The sequence below is a fragment of the Protopterus annectens genome, chromosome 4.part1 (genome assembly GCF_019279795.1).
Source record: "Protopterus annectens isolate FY-2018-M chromosome 4.part1, PAN1.0, whole genome shotgun sequence".
NCBI classification, from domain to species: domain Eukaryota; kingdom Metazoa; phylum Chordata; order Ceratodontiformes; family Protopteridae; genus Protopterus; species Protopterus annectens.
Genome location: NC_056734.1, coordinates 375430268 through 375447258, shown reverse-complemented (window position 1 = coordinate 375447258; position 16991 = coordinate 375430268). Strand labels below are relative to the sequence as shown.

Below are 16991 nucleotides of genomic sequence, written 5' to 3'. Positions count from 1 at the left end.
TGTCAATAATAGTAAATGAAAAGTTGGCAGTTGGATGTATAACATGATGTTTATACAAAGCATTATGAGCTCTGCCCTTCTTAATGTTACTAATGTGTTCAGAAATCCTGAACCTGAGTGGCCTGGGGGTTTGTCCTACATAGAATGTCCCACATGTGCATGTTGCCAAATAAATAACCCAATCCGAGCTACAATTGGCAAAAAACTTAATGTCCTACACTACAGGGGAATTTTTACTTGAAAATTGTTTTGTTTTGCTTACTTTATTGCAATTAACACAATAGCCACAACGATATCAGCCAATTATAGTACCTCCTGTAAGTGTAGTTTGTAAAGATTCAGAAAAGTTAGATTCATGCGGGTGCTTATAATGATTGAAACAACTGCTTAGATTCCTACCTTTCCTAAAGGAGAAAAGGCATCAAGACTGAAGAAAATGGCGTTGGTTGCATTATATATACCCCTGGCGCACTGACGTAAGGGAAGAGGCGACAACAACCGACGCCGGACCAAGACTTTGGAATTCCAGCCGACTGTGGGACCGCCTGACGACAGGATAACCCAAGTGTGATGACTGCAGCATGGTGAACACTCGAACATCTACATTTATGGTAGGTACAAAACTGTACTTTTGGTTGTACCTTAATATTTTCCAGTATGTTTAGAAAGGTGTAGTGAGTATTTTGGGGGATCTGTAGTAAGCTATAATTTGGATTGCAGTCTTACCTAGTGATAGTTGCACCTGGAGAATTTCGGATGCATTGTGTTGGGCAACTAGCCTGTAGGTGTGAATATCCTTGGTGAATATGGACACTCCTCCACCTTTAGTGTTTTGGTCCTGATTTGGTGGCCGAAAAGTGTGGTAAGAGTTGTAGCCTGGTATTGCAGGGGTGCTCTCTGGAGCCTTGAACCAGGTCTCGGTTACTGCACGTATATCAATGTTCTCCAGTTTTAGGAGTGCCTTGAGAGAGTGCATTTTGAGGTTTAGACTTCTAGCATTGAGTAGCATTACCTTCAGATTTTGCATACTTGTACCTGTTACGGTGGTGGTTTTGTCCTTTGAGCCTTGCCTAAAAATGGCAGTATAGGGGTGGCAAGAGCCTTAGCCAGTAACCTGAATCCCAGGGGTGACAGGTGCAGACCATCTCTGGCAAAGCTTTGTGATTTGTCGATCATGATAAAAGACCAAGACAAGAGGAGGTTTATGCTTCCTCTGACCAGGTTTCAATTTCCTCAGATTCTTCTGAGGAACAGGATTACACTTTTCCCCCTTATGAAGACTCTGATGCTGAAGACTCTATCCCCTCAGCATCTCCCCCTGAAGACTACTCCTTTGGGGAAACTTTACATACCATGAGGGAACATTTCCACTGGGAAGGCCAGGACTACTCTGATTCTAAGAAAAGGCTCCAAGAGTTCCTTTTACTACCCCAGCACAGACCACTTGCTATCCCTCCAGTTTTAGATATTGTGGATGATGTTTACTTGGAGTCTAGTCTAAATCCAGACTCTCTACCTCCTGCTCCAGCCAAACCAGACAGATACTACAGAGTGCCTGACTCACATAAATTCCTTTATAAAAGCCCTGTGGCTGACCCAGAAACAATTTCCCAGGGTCCCAAGGGGGCTAAAGCTTCTATGGCTAGAAATCCTGTGCCCTCTGAAAGGGATTCCAGAGCCCTGGATAGATGGGAAAAGAAAATATAAACCTCAGCAACTCTGGCTATGAGGGCATTAAATTGTCAGTTTCACATGCTGAAATATCAGCAATTCCTAATGTCTCAATTAAAGCAAAAAATGAGCACACATAAAGAACAGTCTGAATACAAGGAAATGCAGGATCTGTTGCATGCAGCTGAACAGGTGGGCAAACATACTTTACAATGTGGATTTGATTCATTGGAAGCTTCCTGTAGAGCAGCTGTTACTGGGTCTGTCATACGTAGACATGCTTGGTTAAAAGAACAAACCCTGCCTGGTCATGTTAAAGCAAAATTATTGGATGCACCTTTACAGCAGGATGTATTATTTGGTGTCAAAGCAGAAGAGGTCTTAAAGAAAATGGAGGATAAGGCAAAGTCTATGCAGATAGTCAAGGATTTCTTACAGGTACAACCCCCTTGTTTCAGCAGAAATTGGCCAACTAAAAACTGGTCCTTTCCAGCTTCTGACAGATCACAGAGGGGCAAATACAGACACCCAAGGGGCAGAGGTCAGTCACAAGGCCCTTACAAACCTCGCCAATGGGGTACTGCTAACCAGAAAGGAGGAGAAGACAGGCCCCAAGCTAGCAGAAGACAAACACAATGACTCAATCCTCAAACTACCAAGCAAATCTCTCCTGGCAGCTCCCTTGGGAGGAAAATTAGCATTTTTTGCAGACAACTGGCACATCATCACAAAAGACAAATGGATCCTAAACATGGTTTCACAAGGATACAGATTCCACTTTCATACCTTGCCAAGGAAAAAAGGAATGCCAAACCTGCCAACAAATCAATGGACAGAGGCACAAAAACAAATTACAGCTCTCATGGACATGAGAGCCATTCAACAGGTACCTACACAGGAGCAAGGACAAGGATTTTACTCAAGACTCTTTCTAGTCCCAAGAAAAGACAAAGCATGGAGACCCATTCTGGATCTTTCAATTCTGAACACCTATCTGCAGGTACCAAAATTCAAGATGCTAACACTACAGCAGCTTCTTCCCATGCTGGGCAAGAATGCTTGGCTAGTAGCGTTGGACCTCAAGGAGGCATAACCCGCATGTCCCTATCAGACAAAATTGCAGAAGATACCTCCGCTTCATTGCAGGTTCAACACATTATCAATTCTCTGCACTGCCCTTTGGCTTATCTACTATGCCCAGGGTCTTCACAAAATGCCTGGCACCAGTAATTGCATACTGCAGACAAAGAGGAATTCAAATATACCCATACCTGGACGACTGCCTTATTCAAGCAGAAAGCAAGGACATTCTTTTAAAGCATCTGGCATTTGTCAAACACCTTCTAAGTTGCTTAGGGTACACAATAAACAAAAAGAAATCAAAACTAGTGCCCTCACAAAACATAATATTCCTGGGTGCCAGCTTGAATACAACGGCCCAGATGGCTTAACTCACGTCAGACAAGCAACAACAGCTGACTCAATCTTTCAAAATAATGGCAACAAAGACCCAACTCCCTGCAAGAAAAATTCTGCAGGCCTTGGGATTCATGGCATCTTGCATACTACTAATACCATTTGCAAAACTGCATATGAGGAAATTACAATGGTACCTGAAAAGCGTATGGACTCAGCACAGCCACAGCTTGGAAACAATGATACCACTCATTCCCTGCCTTCAGCAGGAGTTTCTATGGTGGGCACAGGCATGTCACCTCAACAAGGGTCAGCCTTTCACCTTACCCACAGCCAGGCAAACTATGACAGCAGATGCATCAGACTATGCCTGGGGAGCACACATGGCAGGACAGTGCATTCAGGGCAAATGGACTACAGATCAAAGGCATCTGCATATCAATCAAAAAGAAATGCTAGCAGTACAGAATGCCCTAACAGCTTTCAAGGACCTCTTACACCCAGGACAACTACTAATAAGGACAGACAGCACCACAGTAATGTGGTACATAAACAAGCAAGGGGGCACACATTCCTACCCTCTATGCAGGCAAGCAATGACCTTGTGGAACACAGCACTGTCTTACCAGGTTCAATTACAAGCACAATTCCTGCCAGGAAAGAAAAACAATTTGGCAGACGACCTAAGCAGAAACATCATGGATCCACACGAGTGGAAACTAGATCCACAATTATTTGCAATGATAGCTCAAAAATGGGGAAGCCCGCACATAGATCTGTTTGCCAGCCCCCAAAACTACCAACTTCAAAAATTTTGCACAAGGACATTCCATCCACAAGCTTGGAAAGTGGACGCCCTCTCATTCAGTTGGAAAACATTAACAGTGTATGCCTTTCCTCCACTGCCTCTTCTAGCAAAGGTACTGCTGAAAGTCAGATTAGAGAGGCCACAAATGATACTCATTGCACCAGACTGGCCACGCCAGCATTGGTATCCAATTCTAAGGAACATGGCCCACGGCCCACCATGGATTTTACCACAAATTTCTCACCTGCTTACCCACACAGCCAACTCAAGACTTTAAACCTGGCTTCATGGCCAATTACCTAAACAACCAGCCAACTCCTCTATCCAAAGCTGTTATGGAGGTCATTCTGGAGGCCAGGAGGCCCAGCACCAGAAAAACCTATTCAGACAAATGGAAAAGATTTTGCGCCTGGAACCAGGCTAAAGGCCAAAATCCCCTTGATCCAAACATTCCTCAGATTCTACAATATTTAACTGAGATGTTGCACAAAGGACTTTCCTTTTCATCTATTAAGATCCACGCCTCAGCAATTTCAACTCATTACAACACGGATCCTCCTTTATTCTCACATCCACTCCTAAGACAGTACTCAGAGGGGCTAAGAACATAAGACCGCCTAGGAGAGCACCAACACCTACTTGGGATCTCAACTTTGTTCTGGAAAAGCTTACACTGCCGCCCTTTGAACCAGCGTTTTCAGCTGATTTAAAATTTCTTTCATGGAAAACTGCCCTGCTACTAGCAATAACCTCAGCTAGAAGAGTCTCAGAGCTACAGGCACTAATGGCAGTGGAGCCTTTCCTCATTTTTCATCAAGACAGAGTCTCTCTACGAACTAATCCTACCTTTATGCCAAAGGTGGTATCCAGTGTGGCCCTAAACCAAACCATTCATTTGCCCACCTTTTTCCCAAATCCCCAGAACAAAGGAGAAAGACTCCTGCACTCATTGGACATTCACAGGCAATTACGTTACTACTTGGATAAAACTAAGGCATTCAGAAAATCTGAACAGCTCTTTGTAGCCTATGCTGCAGGATCACACGGAAAAGCTATCTCAAAACAGACCATTTCTAAATGGATAGGGCATTGCATACTTTTCTGCTACACGCATCATGGGAAACCGGTACCTGCTAACATTAGGTCCCACTCCACCAGGGCTACCGGTACATCAGCAGCCTTTCTCAGGGGAGTGCCAACCAAGGATATTCTGGAAGCTGCAACTTGGAGTTCATTGCACACCTTCACCAAACACTATCACTTTACCCCTATATTCTAAGACTAGAGCTGGTTTTGCCACTGCAGTTTTGCAGGGCCTACTAGCTTTTTCTAACCCTGTTTAACTCCACCACTCATCCTTAGCTTTGGGATTCAACCCAAGTGTGATGACTGCAGCAGGGTAGCACGATGAACATAGTACAGTTTTGTACCTACCATAAATGTAGATGTTCGAGTGTTCTCCCTGCTGCAGTCCAGGTTACCCTCCCTCCATCCCCTCTGAATTAGCTGAATTTATCTGTGCCACTCTATCCTACACAACCTCTGTGGTGTATTTGTATATATATATATATATATATATATATATATATATATATATATATATATTGCCTACCTATTGGGGGCACCTGACATCTGGGGCAAGAAAAACTGAAGAAAATGTCGTTGGATGCCTCTTATATACCCCTGGCGCACTGACATCAGGGAAGAAGCGATAACAGCCTTTCTCAGGGGAGTGCCAACCAAGGATATTCTGGAAGCTGCAACTTGGAGTTCAGTGCACACCTTCACCAAACACCATCACTTACCCCTATATTCTAAGACTAGAGCTGGTTTTGCCACTGCTGTTTTGCAGGGCCTACTAGCTTCTTCTAACCCTGTTTAACTCCACCACCCATCCTTAGCTTTGGGATTCAACCCAAGTGTGATGACTGCAGCAGGGTAACACGATGAACATAGTACAGTTTTGTACCTACCATAAATGTAGATGTTCGAGTGTTCACCCTGCTGCAGTCCAGGTTACCCTCCCTCCATCCCCTCTGAATTAGCTGAATTTGTCTATGCCACTCTATCCTACACAACCTCTGTGGTGTATTTGCTTGTGCCTGAAGGTATTGTTTTATTTTTATATAGCTGTACATATATATATATATATATATATATATATATATATATATCTATATCTATATTGCCTACCTATTGGGGGCACCTGAGATCTGGGGCAAGAAAAACTGAAGAAAATGGCATCGGATGCCTCTTGTATACCCCTGGCACATTGACGTCAGGGAAGAAGCAACAGCAACCGACGCCGGACCAAGACTTTGGAACTCAGGCCGACTGCGGGACCGCCTGATGGTAGGATAACCCAAGTGTGATGACTGCAGCAGGGTGAACACTCGAACATCTACATTTATGGTAGGTACAAAACTGTATTTTTCTCCCCCTCCGTTAGTCGCCAGGCAGGAAACCCTCTCCTCACCTGTTCGCGATATTATTCTGGCCTCCCATAAGCCATCCACCAGAAAACTCTACAGAGTTAAGTGGAAAAGGTACGCTCTCTAGTCTAAAGAACAGATGTTAGACCCCCTCTCAGCTCCTGTATCTGTTATACTTCAATACCTTTCTGAGTCTTTTGAGAATGGAGCATCAACTTCTGCTATTCGAGTCCACTTGGCAGCTATTTCCAGTTTTCATAACGGTCTCGAAGGCGTTCCACTTATCTCCACCCGCATATGCAAGACTTTCCTCAAAGGAATTTTTCATAGCAGACCCCCAATCAGGTGGCATTTAGAGACATGGAATCTCTCTCTAGTATTAGTCTCTCTCTCTCTACCCCCTTTTGAGACTGCTGCAAAATGTGACCTTAAATTTCTATTATGGAAATCTCTATTTTTGGTGGCTATCACATCAGCTAGACGGATATCAGAATTGCAAGCCTTATGCATCAAGAGTCCATATTTAATATTTCATAAAGACAGTATCTCTTCGTACTAATCCATCTTTTCTCCCCATAGTGATTTCTGATTTCTCTGTCAACCAGTCCATTGAGCTCCCAGTGTTTTTCCCAAATTATTCCAATAAAGGAGAATACTGTCTACACTCATTTGGATGTACATAGACAATTACATTTTTACTTAGGACTAAATCTATCCACAAGTCAGATCAACTCTTCATCTCCTTCTCTGGACCAAAAATGGGATGCGCCACATCAAAAGTCACTTTATCAAAATGGCTCAGAGATTGTATTGCCTTTTCATACTCGCAAGTGAATAAACCTAAACCTGTCAATATCAAAGCACATTCAACGAGAGCCATAGCAACTTCTGTTGCTTTTCACTCCAGAGCCTGTATGGATGACATTTGCACAGCAGCCATTTGGGCTAAACCCCACACTTCCATCAAACATTACAGATTGGACATGGTCTCCAAGGGAAGAGCGGCCCTTGGCTCAGTGGTACTCAGGAATGTTCTTCCATAAGGGTCACCCAGGTTTTCAAGTAGCTTGGGATTCTGTCCCATCAGTGATGAATGGGAAGAAGCATAGCAACATCAGATAAGGAAGTTATGTCTTACCATAGCGTTCCATCTGTGTTGTTGATTTTCTTCTATTCATCACATCCCACCCTCCGTCCCCCACCAAATGATCCTAGTGGATCTTATGGATGTTCTTTGTGTTTCACTGTTGCAGTCATCACACTAGGGTTATCTACCTGCAGGTAGCCCTCAGTCGGCCCGAATACCAGAGTCTTGGGATTTCTGTGTTGGATGCTATCGCCTCTTCCATGACATCAGGGGTATAAAACATGCAGCCGATGCCATTACATCAGCTTTTCTTGATGAGCGGAGCCCGAAGCAGAAGCAGTTTGTAAGTGCCGGTTGGCCACTACCTGAAATTTTCGTTATTCGACTTTAAGTCTTCTAAAGCTAAGTACCCCATTGAGGATCCTTTTTTCTTGCTCTAAACAATGTCAGAAAAAGTTAATAATTGTCTTGCCTGTGGAAAGCAAATACCTCACAGAGATTTTTATTCTTACTGTCTCACCTGTTTAGGCCCAGACCAGGACGTTCCTCGCTGTCGGTTTTGTGCCCTGTTCAACGCCCGAACTATTCATCATCGGGCTATCTTTGTCACTAAATTCTTTCGCTCTCGTTCTCCATATTCCGAAATAGCTTTGATAAGCCATCCGACTACCAATCTTCTGAAAAAATGTAAGGATAAAGACAGAAACAGACCGCATACGTCCAAAACTGCTCACAACACTTCCGTTAAGGTAGTTGCCAGTCCGCCGGTACTCAGTGAGGTGCTTTTGCAGCCCCCGATACCCGCTTCTACAGATTCGCAGGCCTCTACTGAGACCAATTCGGAGTCCGGTATGCCGCGAGATGCTTCTTCGACTGTGGAACCTGCAGTTGTCTCTACCTTGGATGGGTCCAGAGCCGCTGTGCAGGCACCGGCTTCCGAGGGTGTATTCAGACCTTCCGATGTTCATATTAAACCGACTACTTAGTTTCTGAATAAAACTATCAAATTTTTCAGGCCCAAAGAGTTTGCACTATGCCTAGGAAACCGACGACCAAAGCGCATTCTCAAGCTCTCCTGCCACAGAAATAAATGCTTAGAATGGCTGAAGACCTTATTACTTTAATTAGGGGAAGCCAGCCATCCCCCTCTAAAAGACAAAGAATTGATTTTCCTTCCGATTCTACAGATCATGAGTCCAATGACTATGACCCCTCAGATTACCAGGACATACCTTATCTACCTATGAGGATTCAGATGCAGAGGATTCCATTCCCTCTGCCCCCCCCCCCCGAGGACTTTTCTTTCGGTGAAACCCTGCATACCCTCAGAGAGCATTTCCGTTGGGAGTGCATGGACTACCCACAGTCCAAAAAGAGACTCAGGGAATTTTTAAACTTGCCTCAGTACAGGCCTCTAGCAATCCCCCCTGTTCTGGAAATTGTAGATGATGTTTTCATGGAATCCAGTCTTACCCCTGATACTTTTCCACCAGCTCCTAGAAAGCCTGACAGGTACTACAGAGTACCTGACCGTCACAAGTTTCTATTTAAGAATCCCACTGTGGATCCGGAGACCATTTCCCAGGGACCTAAAGGTATTAAGGCTACTACAGCCAAAAACCCTACCCCTTTGGACAGGGATTCTAGGGCTTTAGACAGATGGGGGAAGAAGGTATATACCTCTGCAACTCTTGCCATCAGGGCTTTAAATTGCCAGTTTCACATGTTGAAGTACCAGCAGCATATTATGGAATTAATTAAACAAAAAATGATACTGATTCCTGATTGTGCAGAACATAAAAGCGTTAATGCATTCTGCAAACCAAGTTGGAAAACATACTTTGCAGTGTTGTTTTGATGTCTTAGAAGTATCTTGCAGGGCTGCTGTCACTGGGTCTGTTCTTAGAAGGCATGCTTGGCTGAAGAAACAAATCTTGCCAGAGCATGTCAAAGCAAAATTTATAGATGCTCCATTAAACCAAGAACGTTTGGCACTAAAGCAGAAGTTGTTCTTAAAAAGATGGAGGAAAAACTAAATCTATGCAAACTATTAAAGATCTCCTACAGGTACAGCCGCCTATATTCAGTAGGCATTGGCCTTCAAAAAACTGGTTCTTTCCAGTCCCTCCCAGACCTTCTCAGTCCAAATCCAAGGGCAGCAGCCCACCAAGACTACAGTCTCAGGGTATGCACAAATCTAAACAATGGAGTGCTCCCACCTCAAAAACAGGGAGTGGTAAGCCACCCTCTTATGGAAAAAGTTCACAATGACTTGTCCTTCATCCTTCCCAGCCATGCCCAAGTACTTGCAACGCTAGGAGGAAAACTCGCCCTGCATGCAAATAAACTGGGAGTACATTACCCAGGACATATGGGTCTTAAGCATTGGATCCCAGGGATACAGATTCTACTTCCACTCACTGCCAACCCCAAGTGGATTGCCAGACCTCCCCACAAACCAGTGGGCAGAGGACCAAAAGCAAGTACTTTCTCCTCTCCGTATCATGGCTATTCAGCCTGTTCCAACAGAGCAAAGGGGACAGGGTTTCTACTCCAGACTCTTTCTGGTGCCCAGAAAAGAAAACTCTTGGCGCCCTATCCTGGATCTGTCAATTCTCAACACCTTCCTGGTGGTACCAAAATTCAAAATGTTTACTCTCCAACAGCTGCTTCCTATGCTAGCCAAGGACTCCTGGCTGGTTACACTAGACTTAAAGGAAGCTTATCTGCACATTCCCATAAGGGAATCTTGCAGGAAATATCTACGTTTCAGTGCATAGAGCCTGCCCTGAAACATAGATATTGCCTGCACATCCCAATAAGGGAATCTTGCAGGAAATATCTACGTTTCAGGGCATGCTCTTTGCACTATCAGTTCTCTGTACTTCCCTTTGGCTTATATACTGCGCCCAGGGTATTCACAAAATGCCTTGCTCCAGCCATTGCATACTGTAGGCAGAGAATTAAAATTTACCCATACTTGGACGATTGCCTGATTCAGGCGGACAGTCAGGAGTTGCTACTTCAGCACCTGACATTTGTAAAGAGACTCTTAACTTCTCTAGGGTATACCATCAACGAAAATAAATCACATCTGGTATCCAGCCAAAAAATTGTATTCCTGGGAGCAAGCTTGAGCACAACTTCCCAGATGGCTTTCCTTACTTCAGAAAAACAGGTTTATTTGACAAACTACTGGACACCCAAACCCAGCTTTCTGCAAGAAAAATACGGCAAGCCCTAGAGTTCATGGCCTCATACATTCTCCTAATTCCATATGCAAGGCTGCATATGAGGAAACTTCAATATTACTTAAAAAGTCTCTGGTGTCAACATTCTCAGGACCTGGAAACAGTGATTCCTATCATTCCTTGCCTAAGGACAGAGTTCCTTTGGTGGGCAGAGGCCTGCTACCACAACAAGGGACTCCCTTTCACTCAACCCCCTGCCGCCCAAACCCCGACAACAGACGCATTAGACTATGCATGGAGGGCTCACATGGCAGGCAAATGCATTCAAGGCAAATGGAGCCCAAGACAAATGCACCTGCATATCAGTCAAAAAGAAATAGCTGTACTGAATGCACTGACAGCCTTCAAATACCTTATCCTTGCACAACAATTCTTGATAAAGACAGACAGCACCACAATTATGTGGTACATAAACAAGCAGGGGGGGAACTCATTCCTACCCACTCTGCAGGTTAGCCATGGCTCTGTGGAACACAGCCTTGTGCAATCAAGTGCACCTGCAAACTCAATTCCTGCCAGGCAAGCAAAATTCACTGGCAGATGACTTAAGCAGGAATCTAATGGACCCACACGAGTGGAAACTGGAACCCAACTCATTCAAACTTCTAATCCACCGGTGGGGGACACCAGAGGTGGACCTCTTTGCTTCCCCCCAGAACCATCAATTGAGCAAAGTTTGCACCAGAACTCCCCACAGCCAAGTATGGAAAGTGGATGCCCTATCCTTTACATGGGAAAACCTCTCAATCTATGCCTTCCCCCTCTGCCCCTCCTCTCGAAAGTACTACTCAAGATCAAACAGGACAGGCCAAGGACAATCTTGATTGCACCAGACTGGCCACACCAGCACTGGTACCCACTTTTACGCAGTCTGACAGCAGTGCCGCCCTGGCACCTGCATCAGACCCCTTCCCTGCTGTCCCTGCAGGAGGTCCAGATTTTGCACCCTCAGCTGCAAACCCTGAACCTAGCAGCCTGGCTCATTCCATGAATACATCACCAGCAACCCTCAGTAAACAGTTGCTGGATATCATCCTTGAGGCCAGGAGGCCTAGTACTAGGAAATCCTATTCAGAAAAGTGGAAAAAATGCTGTTCTTGGAGCCAGTCTCAGGGAAAGGACACAACCGTGCCCACCTTACCTCATATCCTAGATTATCGAGTAGGCCTGCACCACAAAAGCCTTTCCTTTTCTTCTTTTAAGATTCATGCCTCTGCCTTCTCAGCTCATTACAATACTGAGCCACCCCTCTTCTCTCACCCTCTGGTCAAACAGTTTTTGAGAGGAGCTTACAATCTAAGACCCCCGAGGAGAGCTCCCACTCCAGCTTGGGACCTTAACTTTGTCCTAGAGAAGCTCACGCTTCCCCCCCTTTGAGCCTGCTGCTACAGCAGAGTTAAAATTCCTCTCTTGGAAAACAGCCTTACTTCTAGCCATCACTTCAGCAAGAAGAGTGTCTGAGTTACAGGCACTAATGGCTGTGGAACCCTTCATTATCTTCCATGTGGACAGGGTTTCCCTCAGGACTAACCCATCATTTATGCCCACAGTGGTATCCAGTGTGATTTTAAACCAATCCATCCATTTACCAACCTTTTTCCCTAATCCTCAGAATAAATGGGAAAGGCTCTTGCACTCTTTGGACGTGCACAGGCAGCTTAGGTTCTACCTTGACAGGACTAAACCTTTCAGAAAATCTGACCAGCTGCTAGTCAGCTTTGCTACAGGGGCCAAGGTCATTTCAAAGCAAACCATCTCCAAATGGATAGCACACTGCATCCATTTCTGCTACAAACACCATGGAAAACCTACCCCACAGGGAATCAGAACCCATTCCACTAGGGCTACCTCAACCTCTACGGCATTTCTCATGGGAGTCCCTACCAGGGACATCCTGGAAGCTGCAACCTGGAGTTCTGTACACACCTTCACCAAGCATTATCACTTGCCTATCTTTTGTAAATCCAGAGCTGGATTTGCAACAGTAGTCTTGCAAGGCCTTCTAGCTTGTCCTAATACTTATTGACTGCCTCCACCCTTCCTCAGCTTTGGGAATCAACCCAAGTGTGATGACTGTAACAGTGAAACATGAAGAACATAGTACAGTTGTGTATACTTACCATAAATGTAGATGTTCGTGTGTATTCACTTTTGCAGTCCTGGTTACCCTCCCTTCAGCCCCCTGACTTTTCTATACTTTCTACCTATCCTGTTATTTGGCCATATCTTATGGCAATGGTATTTACTTTTTACTGGAGGTGTTCCACACCATGCAATTGCTTCCTATTTTGGGGGATCCTGACATCTGGGGCAAGAAAAATTGATGTAAAGGTGTTGGCTGCATGTTTTATACCCCTGATGACCTGACGTCATGGAAGAGGCAACATCATCCGTCGCAGAAGTCCCAAGACTCTGGTATTCAGGCTGACTGAGGGCTACCTGCAGGCAGATAACGTGGTGACTGCAACAGTGAATACTCTCTAATGTCTACATTTATGGTAAGTGTAGACAACTGTACTGTCCTTGTGGTGTTTTCAGGGTTTTTGCGCAGAAATGGCCTCTGCTTTCACTTCTATATGTTTCATGCAAATTCGATCTGAAGTAACTGGGAGAAGGGCATTGTGGGTAGTAGCTTAGCTTGAAAGTTTTTGGTGTACGCGAGCTTGGTATTAGGCCGACTCTGTACCGAGGGCTCAGTACCAAACCCATCGGTGATGAATGGAGGAAGATCAACAACACAGATGGAACGTTATGGTAAGACATAACTTCTTCCTTTCCTGAAGTACTTTATCCCCTAGTATTTCACTGCTTTCTGCCATTCCCATTATTTTCCCCTTTCTAGTCCTCGTGTATTGCAGGGGACGATACTGAATCTCTAGTTTTGTATCTATCTATATAGACATTTCTCGTTAGTTTTTTTATATATATAAAAATTTCTCCCTTTACTTCACCCTGTCATCATCTACTTCCTCAAGATGGCAGACAACCCTTTGGGCTTTAAGTAGTGCATCGCTTGTTCACACAAGCTCACCAACTCTGATGCACATGACTAATGTGCTTATTGTTTGGAGCCTTCATACTTAGACAACAGCTGCTCTATTTACGAGGGCTTTGGCCAGAAGGGCATTACAGAATGCAGGAGCAAATTAACATTGAAAGGGTTACTTCCACCTTCCTCAGGAGATAACCATCCTTTTGTCTTAGGAAAGTCAGCTTCTTCATAATCTCCAACATCAGCGAAGAAGCCATCTGACAAAGAGAAACACGAATCTAAAGATTAAGAGTAGGACAAGACTCTAGGAAAAGGCCCCTGGACAAGTCACCTTGGTCGGCTCCAGATACAAAAATTCCTAGACCTTTGGAGCCAGTGCTTTTTTCTGGTCCAATATTTATCGGATCCCATACTTCACCAAGGTTCTCAAATGTATTTAGTACCAGGAACTTGTAGTACCAGGGGGGTGATTTATCTAGCTTCATGTCGGGTGTGTAAATATTTTTATATTGGCAAGACCGAGAGGGTATTTCGTAGGTGCATTTACGAACATCTATATGCAATCAGGAGGGGAGATGACAATAATGCCCTAAGTAGACATCTAACAAGAAGTCCTCACTGTACTGGTTTTCTGTTTGGAATCTGCGAAATTGTAGGGAAAGATCCCAGGGTGGGTAATTGGAAAAATAAACTCCAAAGGATGGAAATTAAGTGGCAAATCAGGACTAATGCCAGGAATACCCCTGGTTTAAATGACGCTTTTAGTATAATGCCAGTATTAAGATATCGTACAGAAAAATTATAATTTAGATATATGTATTTTGTTTGTGTTTTTAACGTTATTGTAATAGTATTTTTAAGAATTTAAATATTGTGAATGTATATTTTTTTAAATTAACTGAGGAATTTGATTGGTGGAATGGAGTATTTAAACAGTGGAAGTACAATATTTTAATTGTTCTGATGAAATCTTGCTAGTCAAGACGAAAGTGCTTAACTTTGGTGATTTTTATCATTAAACCTGTGTCTTGGAGTATTTCTGGTATCGAGTTATGCCTTCAGCAACGACAAGTGCTCTTGGAGTTACGAGTTAAAGGTTCTCAAATGTACCTTTTTCTCTTGTGCTCCGTTCCCTAGTACTTCAGGATCGACCACACCACCATTCTAGACTAACTTCCTCTGCATCATCTTTAAGATCATCCAAGTCTTCTTGGAGTGTCACTGAGGCAGATGTGGACAGGTTAATGAGATTTCTTTGGACCCAAATCCAGTTGGGTTCCTTTCTACTCTGACCTCAGTCGGATCAGGGAGAGTTCCTTCTTCCCGACATTCTTAAGTGGCTCCTTCTCCAGTTCAACCCTTTGGATCATAGTGTTTGGATCAGACTTTACCACAGTGTAAATCTGCATCTGAACTGAGAATTCACACTTTATCACCGACCAAATTGGATACATCTGAATCTCGGAGCAGTATGGTTGGCTCTGACTCTGACAGGGCTGGATTGGATCTGAGGTCTTTAGAACCATTCCTCCCTCTTGGAGCTTTGGTGCTGGCCAGTTTGGCATTGGCATCAGTCTCTGAACCTTGCAGCTCAGCATCCAGGGTTGAGCCACCCTTGGGAGTTTCAGCTCTCATGGCAAGGCTCCCTGGATCAGTGTCAGATTCGGCTTTCGAGTCTTTCAAGAGTACTCTGTCTGCCAAGAAAGAAGACTACTCCTTCAGCATTGGATCCAACCCTCCCCGTAGGATTCTTCAGGGTCCGGAGCCTTTTAGCACAGCCAGTTTCCAGGGACCTTGAAACAGCTGTCTTACATGAGACCATTTCAGTTTGAGCCTTCCCTTGAGCAATCCACAGAAGAAGTCCATAGGAAACATGGATGCAAATAGAGGCATTTAGATTCCCCTGAGGAATACCCCACTTCTGACACTGATTTTATGAAGGGGTACTTTCTCTCAGACGTCACATTCATGGAGATTCTCAAACTTCTGAGACAGAAAGGGTGTTGGCCTTCCCAAGCACCTTCTCCAGACAAATCATTTTTTCTTGAGGCTGTTGTTTTTGGCCCATCTATGTATTGGGCAATTCCCCCATTAGATGCAGTGGTAAACCTAATCTCTTTGTGGGTATGGAAGGAACTGAATGCAGGTAAAACCCTGACAAGTTTTTCGTTGTTTCCAAAGACTGTCCCCATTGGAACAAGCATCTGGCAGTAGATTCAATGGTAGTGGTGGCAGCCACTAAAAATAAACTTGCAGAAGAAGGTTCCTCTGTCCACCCACTAAACAGAGAATCCCATGTGTTGAACAGATTTGGGAAGCATGTCTACACCGCATCTACCTTTTCAGTGAAAGTGCTTAATTATTTGGCACACATAACACTTTCCCAGAGAGACTTGACCAAGGAGATCGACGAGCGTCTCCCCGGGACCCTCTCTGCAGATCAAAGAAAATCTATTGATTCATAGTTGACAGCCCTTTAGTCCTTATCCAGTGTCTCTGTCCACACAGAGGGTGCGTCTAGGGCAGCCAGCACAGGCATTACCATCAGGAGGCATGCCTGGATGCAGCTATGTGACTTTGTGAACATTTCAAGATGTTCTTCATCACTGCTGCTATGATGGATCAACTCTTTTTAGTTCTGAAGTTAAGGAAACTGTCTCAGGAAGTGAGAGGAGTTTTCCATCTTTACATGTGCCTTAGGAATCAAACTTTCTACCCCTCAAAAGGCTTTCTGCAGAAGAAGGAAAGATAGTTTGGTTTTGCAAATCTCAAGGATTCGTTCCTGACCCTCTTGGAAAGGAGACCCTGAGGCAAATGGGGGAACTCTTATAATGGACATCACCCCAGGGGCAGATGTGATTTGCAAAATCAAGGCTTCAGAGAAGCCTTTTCTGCGCTCTTGAACAGTTGTCCAACTGTCGCATTCTGGAGGCAGTTGGGAAGCAGATGTTCTTCATGTTTCACTGTTGCAGTCCTCACATATGGGTTATCCGGCTCCCGGTAGCCCTCAGTCGGCCCGAATACCAGAATCCTTGGTATGTGATGTCGAACCAGACCGACTACCTTATTTCAGACTTCTTTTGTTGCTAAGCCTCCCGGGTCCCTCAGGATTGCTAGTAAACCTTCCAGCCACAAACCTACTCACAAGCAGGCGTCGGCCTCCCCTCCTGTACCTCAGTCCCAGTTGGGTTAAGATGGCTGGTGATCTTCTTTCCCTGATTAGGGGCTCTCATCCCCCCTTCAAAGAGGACTAAGGAATTATCTGTCTCAAATTCTGAGATTTCCAGTATGTCTGCTGGTGAAGAAGGAAATTCTCAACTTTTTTCTGGCTTTG

The 16991-nt window shown here is 44.5% G+C and overlaps 1 protein-coding gene across 3 annotated transcripts in view; it reads left to right on the top strand.

The window, feature by feature from the left end:
• The window catches only part of DVL3 (dishevelled segment polarity protein 3), a 1476692-nt gene that overhangs the window by 983400 nt on the left and 476301 nt on the right, over positions 1-16991 (top strand). The window lies entirely within an intron of this gene.